The 27,952-nt window shown below is 41.2% G+C and overlaps 1 protein-coding gene and 1 long non-coding RNA gene across 6 annotated transcripts in view; one reads left to right on the forward strand and one right to left on the reverse strand.

Annotated features, from left to right (window-relative positions):
* Positions 1 to 27,952, reverse strand: part of cdk14 (cyclin-dependent kinase 14) — a 206,269-nt gene that overhangs the window by 11,314 nt on the left and 167,003 nt on the right. The gene's annotated exons all lie outside the window — the stretch shown is intronic.
* Positions 23,452 to 27,952, forward strand: part of LOC123968558 — a 33,707-nt gene continuing 29,206 nt past the window's right edge. For both annotated transcript variants that reach the window (XR_006824483.1, XR_006824484.1), the window contains exon 1: positions 23,452 to 23,568. This is a non-coding gene — a long non-coding RNA (uncharacterized LOC123968558). The remainder of the gene's footprint in view (positions 23,569 to 27,952) is intronic.

A 27,952-nucleotide genomic window follows, 5' to 3' on the forward strand; every position in this document is an offset into this window, starting at 1 on the left:
GGGGGGGGGGGGGGGGGCAGCAACTGATGTTCCTCAGCTTAAACATAACACCTTTTAATGTGAACATGAAGATAACAAATTATGGTTTATACCTAAAGCTGCACTATTCATCAATCAATCAATCAATCAATATATATATATATATATATATATATATATATATATATATATATATATATATATATATATATATATATATATATATATATAAAAATTTATATATATATATTTAAAATGGATCAGGTGACTATGTATAATAAAAGATGAGTTGCTTCAGAGCCCACAGACAATTGTGACCTGACTCTGGACTTCCCCTCAACTCTATGGTGCTTTTTAACCCTTTAAGCTGATTGTTTTGTTTTAATAAGGCTGTAAAATATGTTCTAAAAATCTAATTTCCAGCAGCAGCAAACAGCAGTTTTCAGTAAAAAAGTTCTGATGAACCCACTGTATGCACTGTACATGAGAGCTGGTGAACATAGAGGCTAAAGAGACAGATATTAGTTAGTGAAGACCAAGACAGCTAAAAGGGGAGTAAATATCGTACTTACATTCATCTGATGGACACTAACACAATGTTGCTCTATGCCTGTTGGGTGTGTTAATAGGCAACTGTTTGCTAACAAGTTCAACACGTCAACTTCAAAATGTGTTGATATGTCAGATGTTGTGTTTACAGCTTGTTCTGCTGCCTCCAAGTGGCCAAAAAAGCCATTATTGCCACTTGAAGCATATCCGTTTATAGTCCTAAAACAGCCTTCTGGTCTGGCAAGTAAACAACAGGTCTTTCACAAAGAAATCCTGTGGATCAATAATTCTGTGATCTGAAAGGCTATCTGAGGTATACAAAGTGTGAAAACCAAACAAATGACTGAACAAAAGGAGACTGATGCCATTGATGTCTATGTAGTGAGACAACAAAGAAGGAACAGAAGGATTTGAGATGACCTGGTGTTTTGGGGAGCAGCCGGTGCACCTTGGGGGCCTCCCGCTACATGAGTAGCAGATTCCACAGAGGCTGTGCCCGTTGACCCACACGTTGCTGCTTTAGCTGGGAAAGTTGTTTTAGCTTCATGCTCATGGCTTACAGGCCTAACACGGCATCTCTGAATGGCACCACAGAAGCTGTGGGGGCGCTTCACTTTTAACATGACAGGATAACATGAGCTACATGAATGACTTTGACTTGCTTTTTCAAGGCTGATTGCAATATTGTTTATGGATTATAGATGTCAAAATCTGTTGAATAACTCAGGATGATTACATTTGACAATCTGTATGGCAGATATGCCAAAACCACTCCTATCAAAATGGATAGGAATGAAAATAAAAGTCCTCCTTTAGCGTCTGAAGAGCAAAATGTGGGACTTGTCTGCATTTCTGTCTGTCTATGGCTACTCAGTAATGTGGCTGTAAAATAGTGGTCCATATCCAGTTGGTAGGAAAAGGGAAAATGAACACTCAGCTCCACAGCCTGCAGACTTGCCAGCTCTCTCTGCTCTAACACAAACACTTTCTTCTTTGTTTTTCTTGCCTCAGTTGTCGGGGCCAGAGTCAGTGAATATGAGTTTAAAGCACGCAAAGACACAATCCTAGACACACACACACACACACACTATTCTGTACCACAGACAGCCTACACTATGCTACACATTCATGTGTTTCCTATTACCCCATGTCCTCGCAGCACACTCTTTCTGTTCAGTTTCTCCAGAATCAGCAGTTAGTAGCTTGAATCGCACCACCCAACATATTCGGCACACACTTAGAAACCACGCACTCAACATACAAACACTAACTCTGGAGCATCTGCAACCGTAAAACTAACATACAAAACCATTCCGGCTCACTTTCACATTTCATACATTCGACCCACTCAGACCCGGCTCTTATAGTGCAGGTGCAAGTTATCATGCACACAATCCTGCATGCAACAATACCATTGGGTTTGTATGCAACGATGTTTCCCCATCAGTGACCCCTTTAGTTCTAATCACCACGATCATCATCCAACTCCAAACAAGGTTCTTATAGGAAATGGAGCAGTGGAGCTGCAGTTAAAGGATAATCCGTGTTTATTACAACTTGGATCTTATTTTTGTATGGGCCATGGGGATCAATAACATTGCCTGGTTATTTTAAATGTCATTTAAAACACCTTCTATGGTCCAGCAGGTGGCCCTTCAACACATTACTGAACATTGTGGACCAGACTTTCTGTTGATAGTGTTCGACTAATTTGGGAGATCTTAATGCAATTTTGAAATGAGAAATAATGTGTATTTTCTGCAAAGAGCCCTCCAAAATAAGTCAAAGTATTCAGTGCTTTCCAAAGAGTTGTATTGTATCTATGTGGAGCTGTGGTAAAGAGTAATGAGTGTATACTGAGGGTCAGAGAATGCCCCAAGTGGAAACGCCTTCATCCACGAACTCGCAAACACACCCACTCGCTGGGGTTTGCCAGGTTCCCATTCCATAAATCCTCGTTTGGGGGTATGTTTTTCTTGTCTGGGGCCTGGCTGACTTCCCCCTCACTGGGGTTTATGTAAGGTGATGGAAACACTGAGAGGAGGGTGGAGGACAGAGATGGGAGGAGGCGAGCATTAAAATGTAACTGGGAGTGGAAAGCAAAGAAGAAAAAACTGGGTAAGTGCATTTGTCAAGTGAAAAGTTGCTATAGGAGAGATATTTAGACAGAGAGGACAAAGAGAATAGCTGAGCAGATACCAGACTCAGAGGTAAAGTTAGGAGGCAGTTGCTCAAATCCACATAGCTTCACATTATTTTCCACTCGGAAAGTGGAAGCTAGCTAGCCTAACTTGTTAATGTTAACACCAATTCCAGCATAGTAGGTATATCAACACTTGCTGAGCCCCTGCACACTCAATGCTGTGCTCATCGTGCGATACAGAAAGGCAAGTGTTTACTGTCTCTGTTTCACGGGTCCAGATGTGGTGGTGACAAATGATCAGATTTCCAAAATTCACGGCAGCAGGTGGTCCAGTAACCTCAGCACTTTGTACATTAGAGCAGACAGTATGGTGGAAGTACAGAGCTTGCTGATGACCTGTTAGAACCTGGGTGTGTTTGTATTCCTGTATAAAACCATGTTGAGAACACAGAGAGATTGAGTCAGCTTACGCGACCTCCCTTTTTAATCAAATAACAAGTTTTACAGTTTTATGTTTATGTTCTTTGTGCTCTTAAACAAAGATGTGTGTTTATTTAAATGTTGCATACCTGGGATTTTATCTATGAATGTATTCTAAAATGTGTGGGTATATTTTTAACACCTCGAGTCTAAAAACATGCTAGCAGCTTTGTGAGGCTATATAGGCACAGGTACAGTGTTTACCACAGTCACTGTGCTCCTTTTGTGTGCTACCATGCTAACATTTTCTAATTACCACCAAACACAGCTGAGGCTGATTGGAATGTCATTAGTTCTGCATGGATTTGGCTATAAATCAAAGTACTGGGCATGTTGACATTTTGACCTCATGATGGAGAGAGATGAAAAGAGGATCACAACAGAACCAATGTCTGCACCAGATTTCACATCAGTCCATCTCTGGGTTTTCAGGACATTTACTCTGAACCAAATATGTCAACCTGCTCATAGCATTAAGGTCACAAGGTGAGGATCACCAAAGTGCCACTCCAAACAGTAGATCTAGAAATATTTGACTTGATGAAAGGAAATGTAAGGGGATCAACAAAGTCAACGGAAGTCATTCACAGGGGATCATGAATATATAAACAACATTTAATGACAATCTTCAGTGTTACATATATATTATATTATAATGCAATATTTGTCTGAACCAAAGTCGAGGACGGCTGGACGACCGACCAGAGTGGGACACTGCCATCCTTAGAGCCACATTGCTAGTATGGCCCAAAAATGTGTCTGGGTCTATTTTTACTTTTTACTTAGAATGAAGCTGAATGAATGCACAAAATCCTAATAATATGACAACATGAGAAACAACCAAGCTTGTACATATGAGTCATTCGTATTAGTAGGTCACATTAGACCCGACACAACCATTGCAAATCACCAATGTAACACTAGATTAAATAAATATGAACTGGGTCAGCAGTGTATAGAAAAGTCTAAAATGACATTTAAAACACAACATAATTCACATGATTCTAGGTAGGAAACTACTGATGGGATGCTAGGGAAGTATGTAATATTAAAATTACTCACAATGTTCTTCTCCACTACTTGCACAGTCCTACAACAGTCTCAAATTTTTTACTTAAATTAAATTTTCTAAAACAAGTCTCTGATATACAGTAGTTTCGGTTTATGTTAAAGTAATTACATTAAATATGAGATTAGTTCCCTCTGTTATAAGCTGTGCCTGACTCCATGCGTTTGGAAGCCAAATGGGGTAGAAAAAAAGCAGTTTGGAAACTTGGCTTAATTACAAGTTTGGGTGTTTCATTTGAGGGCAGTTAGCTTTGTTAAGCCAGTGGAGCGTTTGCCAAAATCATGGTGAAAGGCTCTGTAAAATTCATCATCATTCCCACAACAGCTTCAGTAGCTGTTTTGGGGTGTTTGCAAATAAAATCTGTGTGAGTCTCTCTCTCTATACGTCGGGCAAATGTGCCAAGAAAAAACAAGACAAAGTCTAAAGCCCTGCTAGCTGGCCCTGGAGGCTGCAATGTTCATCACACCCCACAAGATTTTGCCATAACCCTACCATTAGTGTGGATAAAAATGTAAACTTAAATAGATTTATCCTGTTGGACGCAGCAACGAGTTCAGTTCAGTAAAGTTCCTAGATTATTAGTAGGGCTGTCCCCGACTAGGGATTTACATAGCCGAATCAGAATCGTCAAGTCCTGTCTATGCCTGCCTGATAGTCGAATCATGTGTTTTTGTGCACGGCGAAGCTGCAGAGCTGCAGTCTCTCTTCATTCAACTTACACTGTAAATTTCCAGCTAAACTGAGACTTAGTGTTGACACTTTTCTCTCTCTCTCTCTCTCTCGCCTGCCATTCACCGGTCTCGTGAAGAGTTTTGCGTCCATGCCGTGCTGCCGACAACTGCATGCACGTCACGGTTCCTCGCCGGTCTATTTTAAAAACGATAAAATATTCTTTGTGTGGTTCATCAGTGTTGATAAATTTCCTGAAAGTGCGGACAACTCGGCACAACACCAGTGAAGCTGGGGCTCCGTCTCTTCAGCAAGTGCAAGTTCCTCTTCCGCCACTACATACACGCTACGCCTACACATGCGCACTGACGACCCAGGGTTAGGGTTACAATTTTGGATTTATTTACGTACTTTCATTTTTACTAAAATTTATTGAAAGTTTTATTCTTTTTACATGTTTATTTACAGCATTCAACATTGAAATGTACATTGTAATTGGCTTTATATTAAATATATGGGAGAAAACTGGTAGTTCTATGTAAAATCAGACGTATATCGCCAAAATGGTGTGATCCTTGTTTCACTGCGAAGCTTCGACTGTGAGATTGACAGTCGAATCAGGCTCCGTCCATCGAAGCATCGAATCTTCGACTATTTGGGGTCAGCCCTAATTATTAGAAATCTTGTGTTCAGAACTCACATTATGGTTTGAATGTGGCGCTAGAAGAAAGCTCATCTGTCTTCAAACTGAAAAAAGGTTCATCCTCTGAGATTCAAAAATGTGCACACTAAATTGCATCGCAATCTGCCCACGGAACAAATTTTCTCTATAAATAGACATTTTGACGTGATGTCGGCATTATAAAAAGTATACATGGTGAGCAAAAACACTATGATTCATTCTCTGGAAATAAATATCAACAGCTAAATTCATAAATGTCTGGCCACTCTAACTTGAGATACCGTGTCACATATAAAAGCTCATGATTGTCCAAAATGTTAAGGGTTCATCCTCTGAGGCTCACATATGTGCTTAGTAAATTCTATGGCACCCTGTACATTAAATTTTACTTATGTACAAGGGAACATTTTGACTTAATGGTAGTGTAAAATGGGTCATCACAATAATTACTACTTTTATAAGAACATTTTTATCATGTTGTACGAGCAAAAACAGTAAATAGGCAAGACGTATCTGGGGAACATCTTGCTTTTGGCAAGTGATGATTATGTCGCTGTTCTGCCGTATAAATGACACCAAACTGCTCTGGCACAAAGCGCTGCTGCATGTCAGTGACTACAAAAGATCTAAACTCACTGGACATTTTATCAGAAAAAGCTCAGTGGGCAGCTGTCCCTCTGCACACCTCCAGGATACTGACAGTGCCTGCTGAAACTTCGCTGTCGTTGGACTCTATGACAACCCAACTGATGGTTTATTCATCAGCTGAGCAGACGGGGCACACTGATGGGCTAGAACCCTGTGATCACATCTCATCTCCATATCCATCGCTGTGCTCTGATGAACTTGTGGGGGAAGGGGTGATCAATGCCTTTGCTGGCACAGATTTATCTATTCCCACCTCTGCATTCATATGGCTTATCCTCCAACTTCCCTCCTCCATTAACCTATATCAATCAGTCACCAGTCTATGTACCTGGTATCTGGAGGTTTCACAAAGTCAAATGTAAAACCTAAGAATTTTAAGCTGCAAGGAAGCGAATTCATGACTTAAACCACCAAAATAAAGGAGCAAGGCAGGTAAAAGAGCCTCGTCTTGATGATTTTACAATCACCATTGTTCAGATAACATGATTTAGACCAACGTGTTAGATTGACAGACTGACTGACCAACATTTCTATCCTTAAACTCCCTCCAACTGTATGGCAAAACAGATTGTTAGTATATTTAAAAATACACCTGTATCTTCTTTCTACTCTTTATAAAAATAGTCTAGGGAAGAATTGAATGCCTCTCTGTGACCAGTTGAAACTTTAAAGCAAGAACATTGTAGACAGGCTGCACAGTTTGATCTCTTTGACAGGCTATTTATATAGCGAGGCTTATACCCTCACCCAACCGAGGCTCATGATGAAGACATCAACACACCGCAGCTAGCCTAATCTTTCTCAAGATAAATCTGTCATGGAAATGACTGTAGACAAAATGTATTACTTTAAAATCTGGTTTTCCTTCCTGCTTTATCTTTTTTTCAGCATCGCTAACCATTCCCTGCATCTAGAGATTAAATTCTCATATGCTCAGTGACGACTGGTCTTAAAACAGCAGCATAGAGGTCATGGGAAGGAATACTATGTCACCTACAGGGCAGGTTCCTGACATTTGGTGAAACTGTAATAAGGAATAGTAATATAAAGTTTGATTCAAGAGCAGAGATCCCTTACATTCCTTTCCTGTGATGGTAAAGAGCTACATGCATCTCTGGCATTGTTCTTCCTCTCCACAAGAGAAAACTAACTACCGCAAAGCTTGTGATTCTGATGCTGAAGAAATTCACTTATTCTGACAAGAAGAAAAACAAATAACATCATAAAATATTCATGTTGAATTTAAGACTTTACAAATTCAAATTAAGACATGTTAATATTTCATAAAGGCCTAATAAATTTGAATTCAAGAGACTTTTTAAGGATCTGCAGAAACGTAGAACATTGAATGTTAGAAATGATTGTGGAGTATCTTCCAAAACATACAATGATTTTGATGACACTCTGCTTGGCATCATCATCAGCCCCTAAATTTCTACTTGTTCACAACAAATATCAAAACCTGTCCTATCCCTAAGTCAATATTCATGCTCTCAAGGGGAAGAACCCTTTTGATTTCACTTTTAAGATGTGTTGAGGCACAGTAGTGAGTGTTGGTCATTTTAGCAGCCTATTATATCAACTTTTAATAGTTTTTTGGGTAATTTCATATTCTAATCCATTACAAGTAACGCAATAATACAAAATGAGGTATCTCGGCCTACGAGAATAAAGCCTAACTCTAACTAAATTGTGATTGGTCCCGGTGCGAATATATATTATTGGCCCCCTCCTACATCTGAGACAAAACGTTTACACGTTTACGTTTTTTACAGATTTTAATCCATGATCCCGCTCCTTAACAAAGAGAAACCTGTACTCACCCAGCAGAAGCTCATCCTATGGGCCTTGCGCTAAGAAAAGTCATTTACAAGACTGCTCAAGTCCAAATTCCTGGCACTGCTGTTCTCTTTTGAGTGTCTTTCCTGTCCCATGCTCCTTAAATAAGACTTTATCAACTTGAGCTTTCACAATTACAAGTAATTTTAGTATTATTGTTGAATGGGTACTTTGAAGACTATGAGAAACTGTCAAAGCGCAAAAGGGCCTAGTTACAACAGTAAATCGCCTTCCTAAACAGGCCCCTGACAGCTTCTGGGCCCTGATGCAGCTGCACCAGGCTGCACATTCAATATTTATGCCAGTGGACAGGAAGCACATCTCAGTCTCAGTTGTCAAAGTCAAACACGTTGAACCATCTACTCTGACCTCCTCCCTGGGAGGTTTTGTGGCATTTAAACATCATGCTTCTGCTTTTAGTTGTCAAGACAAAGTAAACATTTCACAAGTGCTTGAACAACCAATGCTGTCATTTTGTCTGATGAGGACAGTTTTGATTCAACAGTTAAAAAACACAATATTTAACAAGACGTGAACATAAATACTGGGTGGTTGCATTCTGGGCTCAATAAAGCTTTGAAATAACAGTGTGGAGAACTGGCTCCCACGGCAGCCAACAGTTTGGGGGTTGTACGGCCAAAGGAAGAGCCAAGAGGCCAGTAGTTTAATTTTAGAGCTCTGTGGTGTCACTGGGAGTCTGCTGCTACCCCTCTGTTCAGGCTTCTTGCAAGCCTGCTTGAACTCCACATACACACTGAGCATACATTTCATACATCACTTTCTTCTCAATTACAGAAAAATGTAATAGGCGGCTGGTCTTGAGAGGACAACTGTGAGATCAGATAGTTGTGGTGGCGTTCCGGCAGCTGTGGTGTCACCTTGCTGTGAATTACAGCTTGTGTTGAAAAGACTGGGTGTTGCCCACACTAGAACATGGATACCGTATCCTATTCCAGAGGACATTTGTTTGGAAAGCCACTCTGACATTTTGAATTGTTTCAGCTGGAGATTGATACAGAAAATATTTCTTCTCTATGTAGCATTTTATACCAATTCTTGACTGAAACAACAATACTTGCCACTTCAGCACATATTGTTCAAATTCAATCAACAATCTGAACCCAGTAAACAATATGCAACAAAAAGGCAGCTACATTTCCATTATTACCATTATTACGATTCACATAACTGTGAGCATGTATTCAATACTAAAGGGGCCATCTAAGCATGTTAGTTTGCCTCCATCACAGTGAAGGGACAGCTGTTGGTGGCTGTGAAAGCTGATGTATTGAGGCCTAAACGGCTGCATTTAGTGAGAAAATCAGCCTGAACATACTATTCTATTTCTGTACGTTCTCCTCTCTCTTCCTAATGGGATTATAGGCAAATAGAGACAGAGAGGGCATGGCACATAGAGCAAATTTAGGTATTTAAGATGGGAGAGAGAATGTGAGTAAGAGCCTATCTGCATACATTCCTGTGTGTGTCTCTATTTATTTGCCTGTGTTTGTTATAGCATGTACTGTTTGTTCGTGGTTATGTCCAATAGTATTTGTATGTGAACAAGTCACAAGACACCTTTTGTGCACAAGTGACACTGACAGCTAATGGGCAGCTTACCATGAAGTGTGTGCAACACAATAATGAATCTCAGGGGATGAACCCTTTTAGAAAAATCCATGATATCTCCTGTAGGGCCACCTTTTAGCTCAAATGTCAGCTTTGCACAGTTGATTTTACAAGTTTTTTGGTATCCTTAGAAATTGTCCATATCGGACCTCACACTTTAGGTCCAATGCCACTTGTGGGCCCTTTATGTAACATGGTTAAAAGTAAGTGTGCATAGACTAAGGTGGTGGATGGGTGTGTAGTGAATATGAATTTTAAGCTGGAGACCGGTATTAGCCTCCTGCCACAGACTTTTTATTAACCATAACAAGTTTCCCTTACTTTAACGATAGTTGTCAGGCACAGATATTGTAGAACATAACATAACATTTAAAAAAGCCTTTCCATGTGTTATGGTTGGATATTTCATAATTTAGTGGACAAAAGAAGAAGTGTTATAGTTGACTCATAGTTGAACACCACCTTACTAAGACACTTAATGATGGTTTTTCCTTTCATTTGTCACTCATCTGTTTATAACATACTGAATCCAATGACATGTGCAGCACAAGCAGTGTGGCTCTGTGGCTGTTCACTGCTGTATTTCAAACAGAGCTGGTCTCTCCCAAGTTCACACGGAGGTCTGAGACGCGGTGGTCTGGAGCAGACTAAACAATAACAAATAAAAGCAACAGACGCTACTGAGGAGCCAAAATGCCCACTGATGTACGGCAATCCCATTGGCCTGTACGTTTGCATTTCCCAGTAAATGTGTGGTCTATTCAACACCTTTCTCCCATAGGAGAAATAATTAGTGTACTGTGTGTGGGTAAACATGACAAACTGGCACCTTCTCTTGTATAGAGAGCGCCAATTAAACTGCAGTACACAATTCAATGGACTTATGCAGTCATTACTCTCCTTACATTCCCTATACTAAACAAGAGCAGCAACAGAGTTAGTGGATTTACATTAGATTCCTGCTCTGCCCTCAGTAGATTTTCTTAAGGAGAGAGGAGAATGAGATGGGATAGGGATGGTCATTATAACACGCTATGTACTTAGGCAGTCTAACCCTCTCCTCCCCACCAGCTGTACATTCCATAATCCATATTCAAATGCAGCGCTGACACAGAAACAGCGTTGGGAAGACCAAAGAGCACCGCTGGCACTGTTCAGCACTCTGTCAGCCTTGGGGACATGTTGTAGGGTTTTTGGAAGGATCTGGAAGGGTAGGGACTGTAATTTGAAGGACCACTGGTATGGATAATGAGCTCTGTGTTCCTCTCTCTTACAGATGTAATGTAGACAAATGTAGACAAACACAAAAACAACCAAATGAGAGAATGCAAAGCTGGTCTTGATCCAAATCCAGGCTCCTTCTATTTTACTTCTTCTAACTGTACAAGAAAACATACTATGACTAAATTGGAAAAATGGCATGTGATTCTTTTATAAATCCATCTTTTGTCCTTACGCAGCTTCTGGCAGGGAGCACTTCAACATGCTGCTGTTTGGCCTCCGGTTTGCAATTCTGTGTGATGAAGATTTAGTTCAGCATCGCACCCTCTGGAGAACACTATTGTCAAGTGTATTAATTAGCCTATTTTGTGTAAGTATAACGATCTGCATAGTTTAGTTAATTTACAGGGCATGCATAAGAATGATGGAGGAGGATTGCAGAGGAGGAAATCTGCTTGGGAAATTTGTTTCATATTTACATAATTATTTAGAAGCTCCTGCTGATGCTGAAACTGAAATTTTGGGCTTTAATTTATTCCAAAAGGCTTGTGTTTGCTCAGGGATTGTGCACAGGGACTCAGCTGGTTAATCAAGCATATGTATAATTCATTTTCCAAGCATGGGGTCTGGCACTGAGGCTGTTCAGATGAGCCTTCTTAAATGTAATATTTTCACTTTCTCCCTGTGAAGTTGAAGCCATATACTCTGAAGACTTGGACTATATCAATAGTGCCCAACCTAAACATCATGTAATAGGAGGATTTTCTGAGGCTGACAATATGGATCCACTACTGCGTCTCCCATCCCCCCTCCTCCTCCTACCTTCTGCCTCCATCTATACACCCCTGCTGAGACCCCCACAAGTCAGTCTGAGGCTGCTTACACAAACAATTAGGAGATATTTTTGGCTTCCAAAAAAAAGAAATCATTCAGTAATTGTGCCTTCTGTTAGAGCCGCCACTGTGTTTCAAGCCTGCTGCACTGAAACATGCACAACACACACATAGATGAGCAGACATTGAGGAGCGAATAATCTCTGTGAACCTCAGTCCATGAAAAACCACCAGAGATCCCATTTACACTTAAAAAGACTAATTACGAGGCCGCATTGCAGTGAGCAGGCAGACATACTGTACACTGGGCATTCAGTGATAACGGTTTGTTAAGGCCACTGATATTTTGGACTGAAGGTGCTGCTCAACATCTGCTGATGTTCAAGAAACATTATAACAACAAATGCATGCATTTATTGGTTGGTTTACTGAGCGTGCAGGGACACAGAGGACAGAGGGAAACATTGAAATTTGAATTCTTAAATCAAGAAAATTCTCTTATTAATCTCTTTGGTTGTTTTTGGAGTACTGGTATTTGTGGATAATGGCTGCATCCCAGGGTCCGAGACTTTCCTGTGATCCTGGAGACTCTGATGTAGGGGAATTTCTTCAGCTAGTTGAAGGAACCAGTTGGGGTTGCACCTATACTCCTGGAATCTGGGGTTACGGTACGTAACTTACATTCTATTTCATACAGTCGTTGCCCTCTAGCGCTCTCACTTTTGTGATAAGGGTGAAGCAGGATGGGGTCCATGCCTCACTGGGTCTGTCCAGTACCCACAAGCACAAACACACACCCGCTTCACGAGAAATCAACAACCAGTCCACACCTCGCCAATGTGTCACCGCCATCACAGCACATCATATGTGCACAAATGGCACAGAAACAGTATGTTTCCTGATATTTACCATAAGGGAATGCAACTTAATACTACACACACATACTACTGTGAGAAGCAGAGATGGTGGTTACACACTGGAACAGTCCAGCACAGAGATGCATGAGGGAGAGAGCACAGTTACAGCACCCCAAATAACAATCAATCTGACAGAACACTCAATACAGAGTGAGTCACAGAAAAACGAGAGACATCCCACAGGTAGAAACGAATTAAGAGCAGGGGGAGTTAATCAGAATAGTTATAATTAGAATAAGTTCTCTTCTCAAACATTTTAAGAGGAAAGTACTGTTCCTGCAATTGCATTTATAACTTTTGTTTAAAATAATTATCATTTGTGACAGTAGAGAAAGACAGGAAAGACCTGGGTCAGTACAGATTGAGCTCTATGAGGTGAGCAACCAGGGCGCCCATTTATAAAAAAATTTTGCTTAACCATGTCATGTGATATTCTACTTGAGTATACTTTAGGATCCAATATTTCTGGGACTGCAGAAGAACATTTAATTTCCAGGAATTCAAATTCTAGATACCACCTCTGACCATCCCTGTAACAGTCTGACTACAATATAGTACATTGACCTTACACATAGGCGTCGCTACACACTTTTTACTGGGACACGTGCCCCAGTATTCATGCTCTGTGCTCCAGTAACAAGGTCAAGACACCTTGGGGTTGTTTTTGGACGTGTAGAGCTCTGCAGTCAAGTTAGCAACAAAACACCTGCAACATCCAGTCAAGTTTGCAATATTAAAATACGCAATGTCCGGTTACGCTTTCAAAATAAAACTACTGGTTAAAGTGAAACGGCCTGTTGCAACTGTTGTGAAACGTCGCGAAAGAAACGAGCCAAAGGTGAAAGTGAGTCTGTAACACTGATGAGAGGAACAGCAGTCAGGTAAACTTGTGTACTCTCCTCTCAAAGTCTGATGTCAGTAGATAACAGTGCTGTGCTGCAGTGAATCTGTCTGTCTGTCTTGCAAACCCAGCTGGGAAGTGCATCATGCTCTGTCTGTGTTTTGGTTGCGTGCCGGACTTTGTGTCTGAACTGGACACTGTTACAGTGAATTAAAACTTTTTATTGCGTTTGATTACCGCTGACCGGCCACAGTGTTTGTAAACTGCACCTCGGAAAATATAACATGCATGCATGAAATTAAACTCGCGCATTCCAGCAGCAACATAAGTGGGACCAGTCCAGAAAAGACACAGGTGTGATGGCACTAATAAAGTGCACACGTCATTTTAAAACAAGACAGTGATTATCTGTCTCTCAGTCAAGTTTAGATACAACTCTCTACTAATGCAAGACGGAAAGCTGTGGATTCACATTGACTATTGATTATTAAAATGTTGATTAGCCGGGCAGACTGGGCAATATAGATGCGATATAGATATAGTATTTTACATTTGAAAATGTATTAAAGGAGTGGGCCTAATAACATTATTAACTAGCAAGTATTGTTGGCTATAAATTACAGGTGCTATGCTGAAGTTTGTCAGTAGATGCTGAATCATCAGCCAGTACCAGCACAGACCCAGTACAGACCTCTATAGCAGGTCCCATAGACCCAGGTGAAATACAGGTAGCCTCGGCCAGTAGCCTACTAGCACAACCATAGATGTGCAGCATAGGTGTCATTTACTCTGGGGATGCTGGGGACATGTCCCCACCACTTCTTGAAATGGCTGATATAGTCCCCACCATTGTTGAAAGTATTTGTTAAAATGATTCTGATAAATTGCTTGCAACAAGAACAAGACATTTCAACCATAAATTGTTCTGGAAAATGTCTCCAGAATGCAGGAAATTAAGTGTTTAATCTTGTTGGGGAGGATCCCAGGACCCGCCCAATCATAAATCACAGTAGTGAATATTTATTCTAATATCTTCTTGTTTTGTTCACTTTTTGGGAGCAAGTGTATCAATGCACCCCTAATCTGAGCCCTTAAATGTTCCCACCACTTTTCACCACAAAGTGACGCCCTTGATGGACAGCCAGCATCAGGTACAAGCAGCTCAGGTCCTAATGCAACATTAGATTGGCCCCAGTCTTAAGAGACTTTATGAGGACTGAGTTAGTGCGCAGAGGTCCATTCAAACCAGCACTGGATTTCTGATGTAGGCATGTGTGCTTATGATCCGGTCAAAGCCCTTTCTGACATGGCAGTGCCAATAATAGCGGGATAAGGAAGGGAAGCTTGTAAAGCACATACTAACAAATTTTATGATTTTTTTTAATTTATGGGGACCTGTGCCCCAGTAGAGCTTTATGTCTAGCAACGCCCTGACCTTATGACCATGTCCAGCCTTGTAGGTTTCAACCTAGTCTTGTTGTTGGGGCGGAGGGGTTATTCAATTTTCAATTCAAATTAGCTTTATTGGCATGAATGTGTAACAACAATATTGCCAAAGCATCATACAAACTATTACTATTATTCATAATGTTATTTTGTTTTCACTAATCAGTAGTGAGTGACATATCTGTCCCGTCAGTCGTCACAAAAGCAGTTGCTAGAAGCAGTTATTTGAACATTTTTTCCAAATTTCCAAGATACGTGGATTCGAAAAACACATGCTTTTTGATTATGCCTACCGGTTCCTAACTTTCAGCATATTTCAGTGGTGCCCCTGTTTGAACTGAAGTGAGCATTTTACAGTCCATAACAGTTTCACCAATCTGCCAGGACCTGCTACGCCAACCTAACGTCACATCAATTGTTGCGCAGAAAGTCAACAAAGCATGCTTGTTGACTTTTGAATGTTTCCATTCCTGGACCATGGCGGACTGCAGCAATCACTTAAAAGTTTGGGTTAGCTTCACTAAAAGAGAGAACGACACAGCAAAATGCAACACCTGCAGTAGGGAGGTTTGGTGCAAGGGAGGAAGCAGCTCCAACACGACAAAGCTTTTACTTCTGGATGCAGAGCCAAGTCTCTGGTGTCAAAGTCCTGTGCTTCGTATGCCTGATCATCCACCCAGATCCCCTCCTCTTGACTCTGTGCAAAGTAAATGTGATCCAGGCTGAAATTACTGTAGATTATACTGTCCTGTCTTTGTTTCATTTGAGCATTTCGGTCTAACACAGATAATGTGTGATGTCATGTAGCTGTTAATACAGACTGGACCCTCATGCTGCTTTGCACAATCAATCAAACTGCTTCATATCCATCATAACAGAAGTAGGACACACTGACAGGATCATATGACAAGATTATAAATATTACAGTTAAATAACTGCCATCATGGTGAGATGTTTTGTAGAAGCAGAAATATTTGAGACATTTGTTATTCATACCAGCCAACCCAGCCATCTTTACATTAGCTGCTGGTGCTTAATATGGCAGCAGGGTAGAAAGTAAAGTAAAGCATTGACTTTTAGTGAACAGAGGTACTACAGAATAAATGTTAAGCTCTAATCTTTCATTAAAAGAAGCTGATCTGCTCGGAGGCATAGCATGTGAAAAATGCAAACTATTCTCTCCTCGGATCAGGAAGTCTGCTAAGCAAATAAATAGAGTAATAACATAACATCATAATCAGATTACCCTAGATGGGTGGGTGTGGGTGTGGGGGGTGGGGGAGTCTGGTTTTGTTGGGATAATCAGCTGCTGGGTTTTTCCTCAACAGGAGAGAGATGTGATGTCCTGCTGAGAACAGACGTATAGCTGCCACTGGGTAAACACCGCAAAGGGTTAATAAGCTGCCAAACGCCCCCGGTGCTGGGCTTCACAGGAGCCCGGGCTGTGCTGGGACTGGGAGCAGTGCTGGAGGGGGGAGGACGGGAGGTGGAGGAGGAGGCTGGACCTCCCTGTGTCCCACTGGGACAAAGTGGCTCCCACCTCCCCCTCCCCCCCCACCACCACCACTCTCTCTCCCACAGTGCTGGGGCTTTAAGTCCGTCTCCCAGGTAACACACACAGCTGCTGACAGACAGATACACACACACACCCTTAATAACAGGCCCTGCAGTGCAGAAAGCATAGGGTCTTGTTAGCCAACAACCAGGCGTGAAATCACTGCACCGTACTCCCACCACGATGAGTCAATCTATACCTCCGGTTTCTCTTTGTTCATGCCTGTATGTGTGTGTGTGTGCTGAAGATGGAGTGTGTTTGCTGGTTTTCTTCCAGGCCACGCAGAGCTCTATCTTTGACTGGGTTGGCTGTCTATTGTTTAGACTCCGCTACAGCTCTGCTGTGACACGCACCTCATGCTGCGCATCCTAAACACAATATCAGAGGATTAAGTTAACTTTCCCGACTTTAAATGAGATACTTCAATACATTCAATACATATCCATACACCTGTTACTGCGAACTGATTGTGCAGCATGCATAAAATGTCTGAATATGCACATAAAAAAGCAGAGGGAACATGTCTGGAATGTAAAAAGAAATCTATATTGTGTAAATGTGGTTTTTAGGTGAAAATTTAGCCTGTTGATAGCGTTCACATACAAGAAATAGCTGATGTTAAACAATTTCCCCTAAATAAATAATGATGTTGCATGCAATGGTTCTATTTCTTTGTCTTTTTTTATTTTCTTGAAATGACAAAGCGTTGATATCTTCAACCAAGTCCAGTTGTTCTTGATTTTCACCTTCTTTGGATAACTATGACCTGGATGACTAAAACTTTTCACAGGTGACAGAGAGCAAAAGTCCAGCTAATTAATACCTACTACAGTAATTGATATTGTAATTTAAGGCTTAATCATTACGACAATTAATCTGTCAGCATCCAAAAGACTAAAGCTTCCATTTATCGATTATCTTAACTGTTTCTCCCCTATCCATTGATCTCCATCCATGCTTGGTTCCAATGTCATTTTGCAAACTTTTTAAGAGTAATCTCTGCTGTCTGAAGAACAAATGCACTGTTCGGGTCTCCTTAACCATTCTCATTGCTCTTTACTCCATTGGCTTCAGTCTGTTAAGTTTAACTCGCTACAATTTCGGGCTGATAGGTGGGAAATGTTTGTTAAAGGCCGCTCCATCCCTCTCTGGACTAATACAATGAACTGCAAGATATCTATCTATCTTAACATATTCCATTAAAAGACCAAAACCAACAGTGTATTGAGTCTACTAATATGTAGTGTGTGTGTGTGTGTGTGTGTGTGTGTACAAGTTAGCCTACTAGTATTGTGTGTATCCAGAGCCTGATATATCTCTGCTCTTTGTAGTGCACCAAATGTCTTTTAATCCGTAGCTGAAAACAGTCACCAACAACAGGACTATTTCCTCCTAACATTTGTTAAAAACTACAGTACCCACTCGTTGAATGAAAGTACGTCTCCAGTTGGAACCAATGGGCTTGGGGCTGAGTGACACAGAGTTTGGGAGTCAGAAAGTATTACGAGACGGACTAACGCTGTGTTCAGACTGCAGGCCAAAGTGAACCAACATAGATTTTTTTTGCTCATATGTGACTTTTTATAACAGTGTGAAAGGCCCATATCACATGAAATCTGATCTTTTGCTGTTTGGATTTGGGCCACTTTCATGTGAGGTCCAAATGAGAAACAGGTTTGATTTTTTGACGTGCGATCTCAGTCTGGACAGTCAGATCGGAATTCAGTGAACGTAGCTTAATACATTGTTGGTTTTGGTGTAGTCATGGAATTTGTTGAAATTAAGAAACTAGAATTCCACCAGCCTCATCCTTTAGGTTTTTTTAAGAGTTCATTTGGGCTTTCTATTTCTGCTAACCACTGTGACGAAAGATACAAAAGAAAACGTTGAAATATATTCCTGGAAGTAAGTAAATAATGCAATGAAGAGTTGAAGAGTAGGCACTTTTTTATGTAATCTTGTTGTGCTCTCTTGACAATACTCACATAACCCTGAGCTGATGAAGTATTTTCTTCTTTCTTTCTTTTTGGAAGAATTTGTCCAGCATTTGGATGGACACAAACATATTAATACATCGCGATGAAAACACCAACACTCTAATTTCTAGATTCACACTGTCAGACATAAACCCTGCTTCAACACATAACACTTCCTGCTGTAGTTATCGGTTGTGTGCCACTGGCATTCTTTACAGAACCGAGTGAGCGCCAGCAGTTGCCGCATTGAAGCGCTGTGCCGCTCGTTCTCTCCCACTAATCACAAGGTTTTCGGCTGCAGCATTATGCTAACTTACACTGGCAAAGGGGAGGGGCCAAGGGGCTGCTTTGATAAGTCGAGCATGGCGAACATGAATGAGGCAGCGACAGGCGAGGCAAAACACACATTCATTCCTCTGACAATGCCGAGCAGCACTTTTAATTAAACCTTATCCAACATGATGAATAATGCAACAGCTTCCATGCAATCCACCGTCTCCTTTCTGTTGCTCACCACGCTGTGTTCAACCATCTCACCCAGTCACATGCATACATTAGGCAGAGGGATGGCAGAGAAGAAAGGCTCTGCTCTCTCTGCTGCACGACATAACAAATATACAAAATGTTTTTTAGTTTTGCCAACAGGGGGAAAAAAAGCGGCAGTGCCTAGATGAGCGCCAGTGGTTTGGATTTTCTGATTGTGCAGCGTGCATAAAATGTCTGATAGCAGCTGTTTTGTTGCTTTGTTTAGAATATGTCAGAACTGACATAGTGGGAAGCATGTTCTACAAAAGTTTTAACTTGTTGCTGTTCAAAAAAGCACTCACACAGCAAACTGAAAAGCAGGTATAACTTCAGAACTTGATTCAACCCCTATTACAAGAGCAAAGGGCTCAGTGTGTAGCCCATGGAGACAAAGTCCAACATAACATGTTCCCCGTGGGAGAGAGATGGCCTCACTGCATCAGACAAGACCAGCCGCTGAGAAACACATCAGTCCCCCTCTTCTAAACTCATGGACACACTCCTAAAGGGATAGAGAGAGAGGGGTGGAGGAATGGTGAGGGGGCTGGGAGGGAGAAGGAGGGGGCTGCCGGTCAGAGAGAAAGGCAGCAAAAGGGATATTCAGAGCATTGAGGAGTGAAAGGATTGTATGGGAGAGTGAACCCATTACAGGGCAGACTGGATGGGGCATGGGAAGACACAGAAAGGGCTGCAGGGAGGTGCTGGGTTGTATTTAGCCCAGAGAGGATCAGCAAAGGGAGGTTTTGCCAGGAAACCTTTGGCCTCAGAGACTCTGCTGAACCCAGACAGTTAGCCAAAAGGACTGCAGAAATGAAAGCTGCAATATTCAACAAGTTCTGCACCAGCACTACTACTACTACTACTACAAACTACTGTATTTTTTTAAAGCACCTGACATTTTATTTTATTCTTATTTTGTACTAATAATATTTTACAGCCATGGATGTATGTAATGTTTTTCTTTCTTTTGCTGTGATTGTTGTTCTGTCGTGAGCACTCATTAAAAAACTCAACAATATGTCTTTCCAGAAAAGGTGTCCTGCATCCACTGATCACACTTTAACCACTTTCAAGGAGACTTTCTCTTCAGCAGAAAGGTACACAGACAGGTCTTTGCATTATTTTGAGATAAGTTGCTGTTGAACTTTTTTGAGCACATCAAAGTAAAGTTCATTCACCTCTCTTGTATTAGGGTGAGGGCAGCAAACATCAGCAACTGAAATTATGGTTCAATTAAGGTGAACTGACCCTTTAAGTCTGGAATCTTACAATATCACAAAACCTTGCATCGTCATCAAATAACAACAAAATTACTTCCACAACAATTGACTTGTGTTTTGGCTCAATTATTACAGTAAAGTCAGGTGAAAACTGTTGGTTATATTGGGGTAAAAGACTTGCCTTAATGCAAAAATGTAAAGTTCATACAACCCATAATTTTTGTAAAAATAGCAAGAAAGATGGCATTTATTTCTTTAGAGGCTTAACTTTTGTTTGTTTTCCTATGAGATCCGGCTCGACCACGAGGTTTTCAGGGGAGTGCATGTATTGTGTGTGTGAAACAACGTGGGAGAATCTCAAGAAAAGATGCTTGTCAAGCTTAAATAAATGACCTATATACAAAAATGTTGAGGTTTAGGGTTAATTAAAACATATGAGGTCTTGACAAAAGGCAATGGTTAGACGGGCAGTTTATAGAGAACACTCAGGGGCTAATTCACAAAAGGACTGCGTGGCTTTTGTGGTCGCTAAACCTGTAGAAATAAGACAAAAGGAAACTGTGTAATTCTCAAAGCAACCGCAAAGGGTGAAATGCGCCCCTAACTGCGCTGCTAAGCAAATAGCAACTCAGTGCTCCGGTGCTATTTGCACATATTTAAATGAGGCAATATGCACACATTTTGCACAACATTGGCTCCTTTCTATGCAAATGAGCCTCATTGTAATAAAGGTCCAATTCACAGACACCGGAGTGAAATTATTAACGTCTTTAGAGAGTTGGTGGTAACTGAAGTCCACTGAATTGGTGTCACAGCCAGACTTACCAGAGATCATAGCAGCAGTGACTGTAGCCAGGCGAAGCAATAGTGCACCGCAGTACATAGTATGCACACACGGCACAGACAGTACAATGCCTGATATTCCCTACGAGGGAATGAAACTAGAAAACAACATAAAACCTGCTGCAGAGACGATGGTTTTGCACAGTCCAGCACAGAGCAGAGTAGAGGAGAAATCAGCTCTCCATGTTAGGACTTGTTACTCTGAGAGGGCAACTGATGGCCAAGTAAACAAATATTATATCAATCAATGAAGCTAAGCAGAAATGCCATAGTTGGACAAAACCCGAACGCCCAGGAGTGTTGATATTGAACAATTCTACAAAAACACTAGATTACGTACAGTGACCAAATTTTTTAAATCATTTCTTTCTACAATCTAAGATATAGTTCAGGTTAGGGTAAGATCATGGTTATGGCTCATAATCCATGGATAAGGTATGGTTAGGGTTACGTAACTAAAGCACATGGTTAGGGTTAAGGAAAGATTGTAGTTATGGTTTTGTCAAAACTAATGTTTATTGTGAAAACTGTGTAATCTGCAGTCTCCATGTAACTGGAATCTCTAGGGATAAAAAATACTGCAAAATTTACAGTTGGCTGAGGTGGAAAGGTTGGCATATCGAAAAAGATAAGCTGTAATAAGGGCTGACAGAAAAAGTTTTTTCGACTAGATGAAGTACCTGCTTTTTCTTCTTCTGTAGACAGAGCATTCGTTTCATTCTGCAACTCACTGTTACATGCTCTCACCCCACCAGAAATCCTTGAGTATAAGGGCAAAAACTGAGACCCTACAGAACCCAACTGGTACTTCTTAATTTCTTACCTCAACACAATCTGCATGATTTGACCCATTAGTGACTGCCACTTGACGACACGATACATTGTTGGCACCTGTTCGGTTAAGAAGCAGATCTCTAGCTCTTTTTTATTTTGCATATAACCTGAGCAACATTTTAAACTACAAAGAGCTTGAGGTCAACCAGGCACCCTGCCTCAGTAAGAAAAAAAAGTTTTAGTAGTCTTTAATAGTCAGGAAGTGAAAGCCGACCTATCCCGCCGGCAGAACAAGTACACTTATCTCCCTGCAGGGGCAGGTCAACTGAACGCAACTTCAAAAGGGCATCAATAATCACAATATTTCCTTGCAGTTTTTCTAAACAGGTCAAATCTCAGGGACGCTTTCCCCCCGCTTCTCCTCAAACACTCCTCCCTTTCATGCACTGACATTCATTTCTTGCCTCTCTCTTCCCCTGCAGTGTGGGCTCATTTATACTGGGCCCAGTGTTTTCATGCCACTCACATACAGGGCTGCAGTGTGCTGTTAACATGCAGACTCCCTGGCGAGTGTATAATTTGTGAGTCATGTCCAATTCGGATCGAGTCAGTCTCCTGCTGACTTCCTGCCTCGGCTCGCTGATGAATGCTGGGAAAACAGGTCTGGTACAGTAGTCACAAGACCCTCATGCTAGAGCCAACAACCAGTGTGAGCCACTGCAGAATGACTCTGCTCTTTTGGATTAAAGCTGCAAAGTTCTGTGCTGATGTAAAATCTTGAAATTCAACACTTTTTATGATATTGCTATTTTCAGTGTTTCCCCCAGATTTCTACACATGACGTGGTAGAAAAGACCATCACGGGAAAGCCCCTGTTCCAAACTCAGAATAATAAAACATACAGCGTTATCCTGAATAAATCTTTAGAACCAATGCAAGGCCGTTATCAAAATCACAATACAACAGAGAGAAGACATTTACAGTTCTCAGGCCCGGATCTGACAGAATGCGTTTTTTGCAGTGAGAGGTGCCTTTTTTAAAATTGTTTTCTATTGGCAGTGAGTGTTTTGCGGGCGTTTTGGGCGCCTGCTGTGCCTTGCGTTTTCGAAGTTGCGCTCTGAGCGCATAGAGCTGAAAAAAATTCAACTCTGAGCAGAAAAGCGCCCGATGTCATTCAAGTTTTTTCCGTTGTCCAATTAAATGAACTTAGAGACGGGCCCTCAGTTGTGACCATCATTAAGACAAAGCTACTGGACCAGCTGGTGGGACTCCCAACAGTGTCTCCCCTTTCTGAGGGTCTCATGTACCCACAAGGATCTCCATTTCCCTGTCTCCTGCGTGTTTGTGAACCTCTCATCCTCAAACAATGCCAGAGCAGGCGCCCTACGTTTGCCTTGTTTATTAAAGCAGATGTTCTTAGCAACAAAAGACACAGACCTGTGAGTTGTGATCAAATTTCTGGTAATATGACAGTTATTACTTAGCAGCAAACCAAAGATTACAGATCGCTGCCGCTATATATATATATGATATATGAACCGACAGGACAGCTGATTCGGTGGTTGCCTAGCAACATAAAAAACCCTCAAATTCAAACGAAAAAGGCATTGCTGTGCGCCTCGTGTTCTCAAACCTGCAAAGTGATTTCTGTCTGTCTGTCTAAGGCAATTAAAAACTTCCTCAACTGCTGATGAGGAGTGTGATGCAGATGAAAGCTCCAGAACAAACAAGTGAGTGGATCTCTAGTTGAGGCTGTTTAGTCAACTGTTGTTTTTGAGGTCAAGAATGAACCATCAAGCATCATTACAGTTCCACTATACATCATGTGAACAGTAGTTACCAAACAAGACCACACTTCTGTTTACCTAGCTGGGAGGGCCTCACGGATCTTCAGGCGCACTTTGTTAAGAAAACACAAGGCTTTTGCTAATTTGCTTTAGTTACTGGCCGGTTTGAGTGACACACCCATGAATCTAAAAGCTTATCAGAGGCCAGAACACTGAGCAGTAGTTTATAATATTATGACACATTAGTTTGAGTTATCACTGTGACAATTATTTTATCCTCAGTCTTGACAAAGGCCAGGCAAACCACAGAATTACATCTGTTCATGTTGGAATGTGCAACTTTTGGCCAACACAGCGAACGTGATGATGTCACTTGGCATTTCAGCAAAAGTTGAGCAGAGTTGAGCTTTGTTGCCGTACAACCGTGCCTTCTTTTGCTGGAGCTGTCTACATAAACCCCAACTGGCTTGTTGTTTCCAATAGAAACACGACGGCAGCCATTCCCTGAATTAGGCAGCAGCGGTGGTGGCAGATCACTTGTAAACAATAACTGATCTAATGGCATTAGTCATCAGAGTACCTTAGTGCTCCACGGAGGATGAACCCCATCCATTTTAAATATTCCACAACTCTTCAGTCTTCAGTCCACACAAGATCACACGATCATGATCGAATGGGCAAATTACCAAGAATTCTGCAGAGCACATCAAGGGGATAAACCCTTTTGATATTGATGACCTTGTGACCTTTTTGACACCACCCTCAGGGCAACCTTTGGATTTCAGCCTCACTGCAAATAAGGCCCTCAAAATAGAAAGAACATCAATATGTTTGCAATAAACATTGGAGTCTCTAGGGACCACTCTTTGAATATTATTAATGAAAGCAGTATATATTCACAGTACATACGCTCTGTATCGGCCAACTGATACATTATGTATACTGCTCTTGTACTTGGTGAACAGGCTTACACATGTGAACACACACATAGAGAGACACAAGCACATCCTTGCACGCACACACTTCCCTCCTCACACAAAAGCTCCTCAGTTTGTTCAGTCCACCTCAGCAGCTAAATGTTCGCTGGACAAAAACTCTACTGTCCACACTCTACAGCCTTCAGATTGGCTTCTGAAGACGATTTTTAGGGGGAAATATGTACTGCTATGGTACATACAGAATCAATGGTGTCTGGAGGGAAAATCACATTCTTGTAGACTGTGTGAGATGGCCAAACATGGCAGGACGAGGCATATTATTAACTCAGAGTAATACCATAATGAGCGTCTATATATTCATTGGTAGCATGGGGGCTATCAAAGACTAATATTTCATTTTATGAAACAAAAATAAGAATTCAAGACTAAAATTTTGCATTCTCCGACTAATTTCTCTAGTTAAGGATTTTCCTAAAAAACGATCTGTAGACTCGTACAAAAACAATCATTCTCAGGCATCACTCATGACCCAAGAAGACAGTTGTATGTATGTGCAGGGACCCTGCCCTCTGCCTGTTATTCTTACTATTTTGCTGTGTTCTGCACACCCTGCATGCTCCCTAGGGGCAGCATGCAGGGTGTGAATAGAGGTGGGGATAAAAAGCCACACACACACACACACACACACACACACACACACACACACACACACACACACACACACACACAGGATGACGTGTGCACTCACACTTCCTGCAGGGTTGTGCGGAGGCGAGGCCATGTTTATTTGTGCTTTAGAACGTAACCGGCGTGAACAAAAAACAACTTTTATTTCTCTGATTCACTGCTTTGTTCTCGCTAATGCTGCTCTCTCTCTCTCTCTCTCATTGAGCTGGGACTCCTACTCATTATGCCTTTAAGTTGTAAATTGTAATACTGACAGTAGTCCTGTAGTAGTTACTGTTTAGCTGTTCGCTCCCATCTTTTAAGTGGCATTGCAAATTTAACTTGAGCAAACAAATTGGTGGGTATATCGCTAGCTAGCTTACAGCTACGTCTGTAAAGTAGGTGTGGTATTGGCTGTGTAGGCTGACTGAAAACTAGTCCAGTGGTCAGATTTGTGAATAAAGTGTGGTGAACATTTACTTGTTTTTGTGTCTAAACACGCCACTCAATAGAACTATAGAGTGTGCGTTGATTGTTGTGGGTCCGTCTCTAAAAGCGCCCCTTTTCACCTTTTACTGCAGCTTTAACGTAAAGCTATTCAACAGGCAATCCTCTTACAGCACTGAACTGACTTCATTAATAATAATGCATGCACACTTCCTATTTGAGGCTTAATGAGCACTGTAATACATAATGAAATATGTAAGATTTGACTTTTGGCAGATACTCAATATCAAATAACTGATTTGGGGTCAGGGGCTAAAAAAACACGACATGCCTTGTAATTAACCTTACTGATGCAGCTACTCTGCTCCATCTCTCTGTTTCATGAATCATTTACCTCAAAAAATCTGTTTCTTGCCTAATGTTTTATTCCATTTCTAGTCTTGGTAATTTGTTCTTATGTGTTTAGCTTATGTGATTTTTAGTGGGGTCAAGCACAGACAGGAGTTCAAGTAACCGACTGAGAGGTCAGTCCAAGAGTTGCAGTTACAACAATCCTTGCAGTGCCACCATCAGGCTACAGTTTAACTCAGATTTTGGCTTGTAACTCAATGCTTTTATTGAGGCCTTTGGTTTAAGAAATACCCAGTGAATACAGATAATTTACCTGCCATTTGGTCAAAATCCAATGTCTTACCACCTTATATAACTCGTAACATGTAATTTTTCCCATATTCAAAAGAAATCATCTTTAGTGCCTTTATTCCAGCTCATCACTAGAATTTTGATGTTTCAACCATTTGGCATGACATGCATTGCAAATTGGCAGCAAACACAAACACACGCACAATTTTGAGATTTGATACTTATAACCCACACCCCCGCGGCATGGTTTAATGAAGTTGGCTGCAGTTACTTGACAATAGCTAAGTGAGACTTTGGTCTATTGGTTTGAATAAGCTAACACATGTTTCATGCTGATCCACTATGCAGAGACCCTGATTGAAAACAGTGAAATAGTGGATACTATGGGACTGACTAACTAACTACGCCTGTTGTCAGTCCCATGTCTCCTAGTGTCACCAACTGTATTTCTGTGTTCAAACCCCACATATAGTTTGTGGTGTGATATGTAGAGGATCAAGACTCATTCTCCCAGATCTCAGGTTCATATACCTGGGCTGTTTGCTGTGCAAAGCTTTGGCCTTAGGTGGGGTTTGGTTATTTTTTAATGTAATTAGTTGAAAAGTTCTTCTGTCTCTCCTTCTCTGACTGTACTAGCCATCTGTGTATATGTGTGCCCTGTTGTAAGTAGATACAGAACACCCACTGGAAAGTAGGAAGACATTTGTGGGAAGTCTTTTGCAGTGTGGAAACAGAATAATCGCGTTGTGACAACAGATTAAATACCCCACTGGCTATTTAGGGATTGAAATGCTATACATAGCTCTTTTCTGGGTTATGACTGAACTCAATTGTCAAGTTCAGAGTTTAGTGACCATCTTAATCAGGCCAACATTGGTCAAAGGCCAAAAGTTGATCGTCAGTATGAACGAGGAGAAGCAATTTATTATTATGAGACGCTCTGGTGTCACATGCTGGCAGTCAGCTGCAATGTGTGGAGTGTTACTTCAACTAACCCAGTGGTTCTCAAACTTTTTATGTCCCGCCCCCCTTTAGAAAACGTTCAAGCCCCCAAACTCCAGCAAACGTGGATTTCATTTTATGTTAATCATTAACAACACAGGCGATTGAATTAAAACAAAAGATTCAGGTTAGCAAATTAGCCTTGCTTGCATCAGAATCTTGTATATGTCCCTGCATGAATCATATTCACGCAACTTTAGGTGTGTTCAACATCCATGCCTCCCTGTAGTGGCATGGGGGCCCGTCCCCCAGTTTGAGAACCACTGAATTAACCAAAGAGGAATGGCACATTTGTTAGTTAGTGTTCTCTGCTGGTGGGATGAAATGCTATGTTACAGTGGAGGAAAAAAGTATTTGACCCCTTGCTGATTTTGCAGGTTTGCCCACTTACAAAGAATGCAACGATCTATAATTTTAATCATATGTACATTCTAACAGTGAAAGACAGAATCCCAAAGAAAATTCCAGAAAATCACATCATATGAATTTATAAAAATTGATAACCATCTGATGAGGAAAAACAAGTATTTGACCCCCTACCAAACAGCAAGTATTCTGGCTCCTACAAGCCAGTTAGTCTTTCTTTAAGACACAGCCCCAATCCCAACCAATTATCTACATCAAATACACCT

The sequence above is a fragment of the Micropterus dolomieu genome, linkage group LG03 (assembly GCF_021292245.1).
Source record: "Micropterus dolomieu isolate WLL.071019.BEF.003 ecotype Adirondacks linkage group LG03, ASM2129224v1, whole genome shotgun sequence".
In the NCBI taxonomy this organism is placed as follows: Eukaryota; Metazoa; Chordata; class Actinopteri; order Centrarchiformes; family Centrarchidae; genus Micropterus; species Micropterus dolomieu.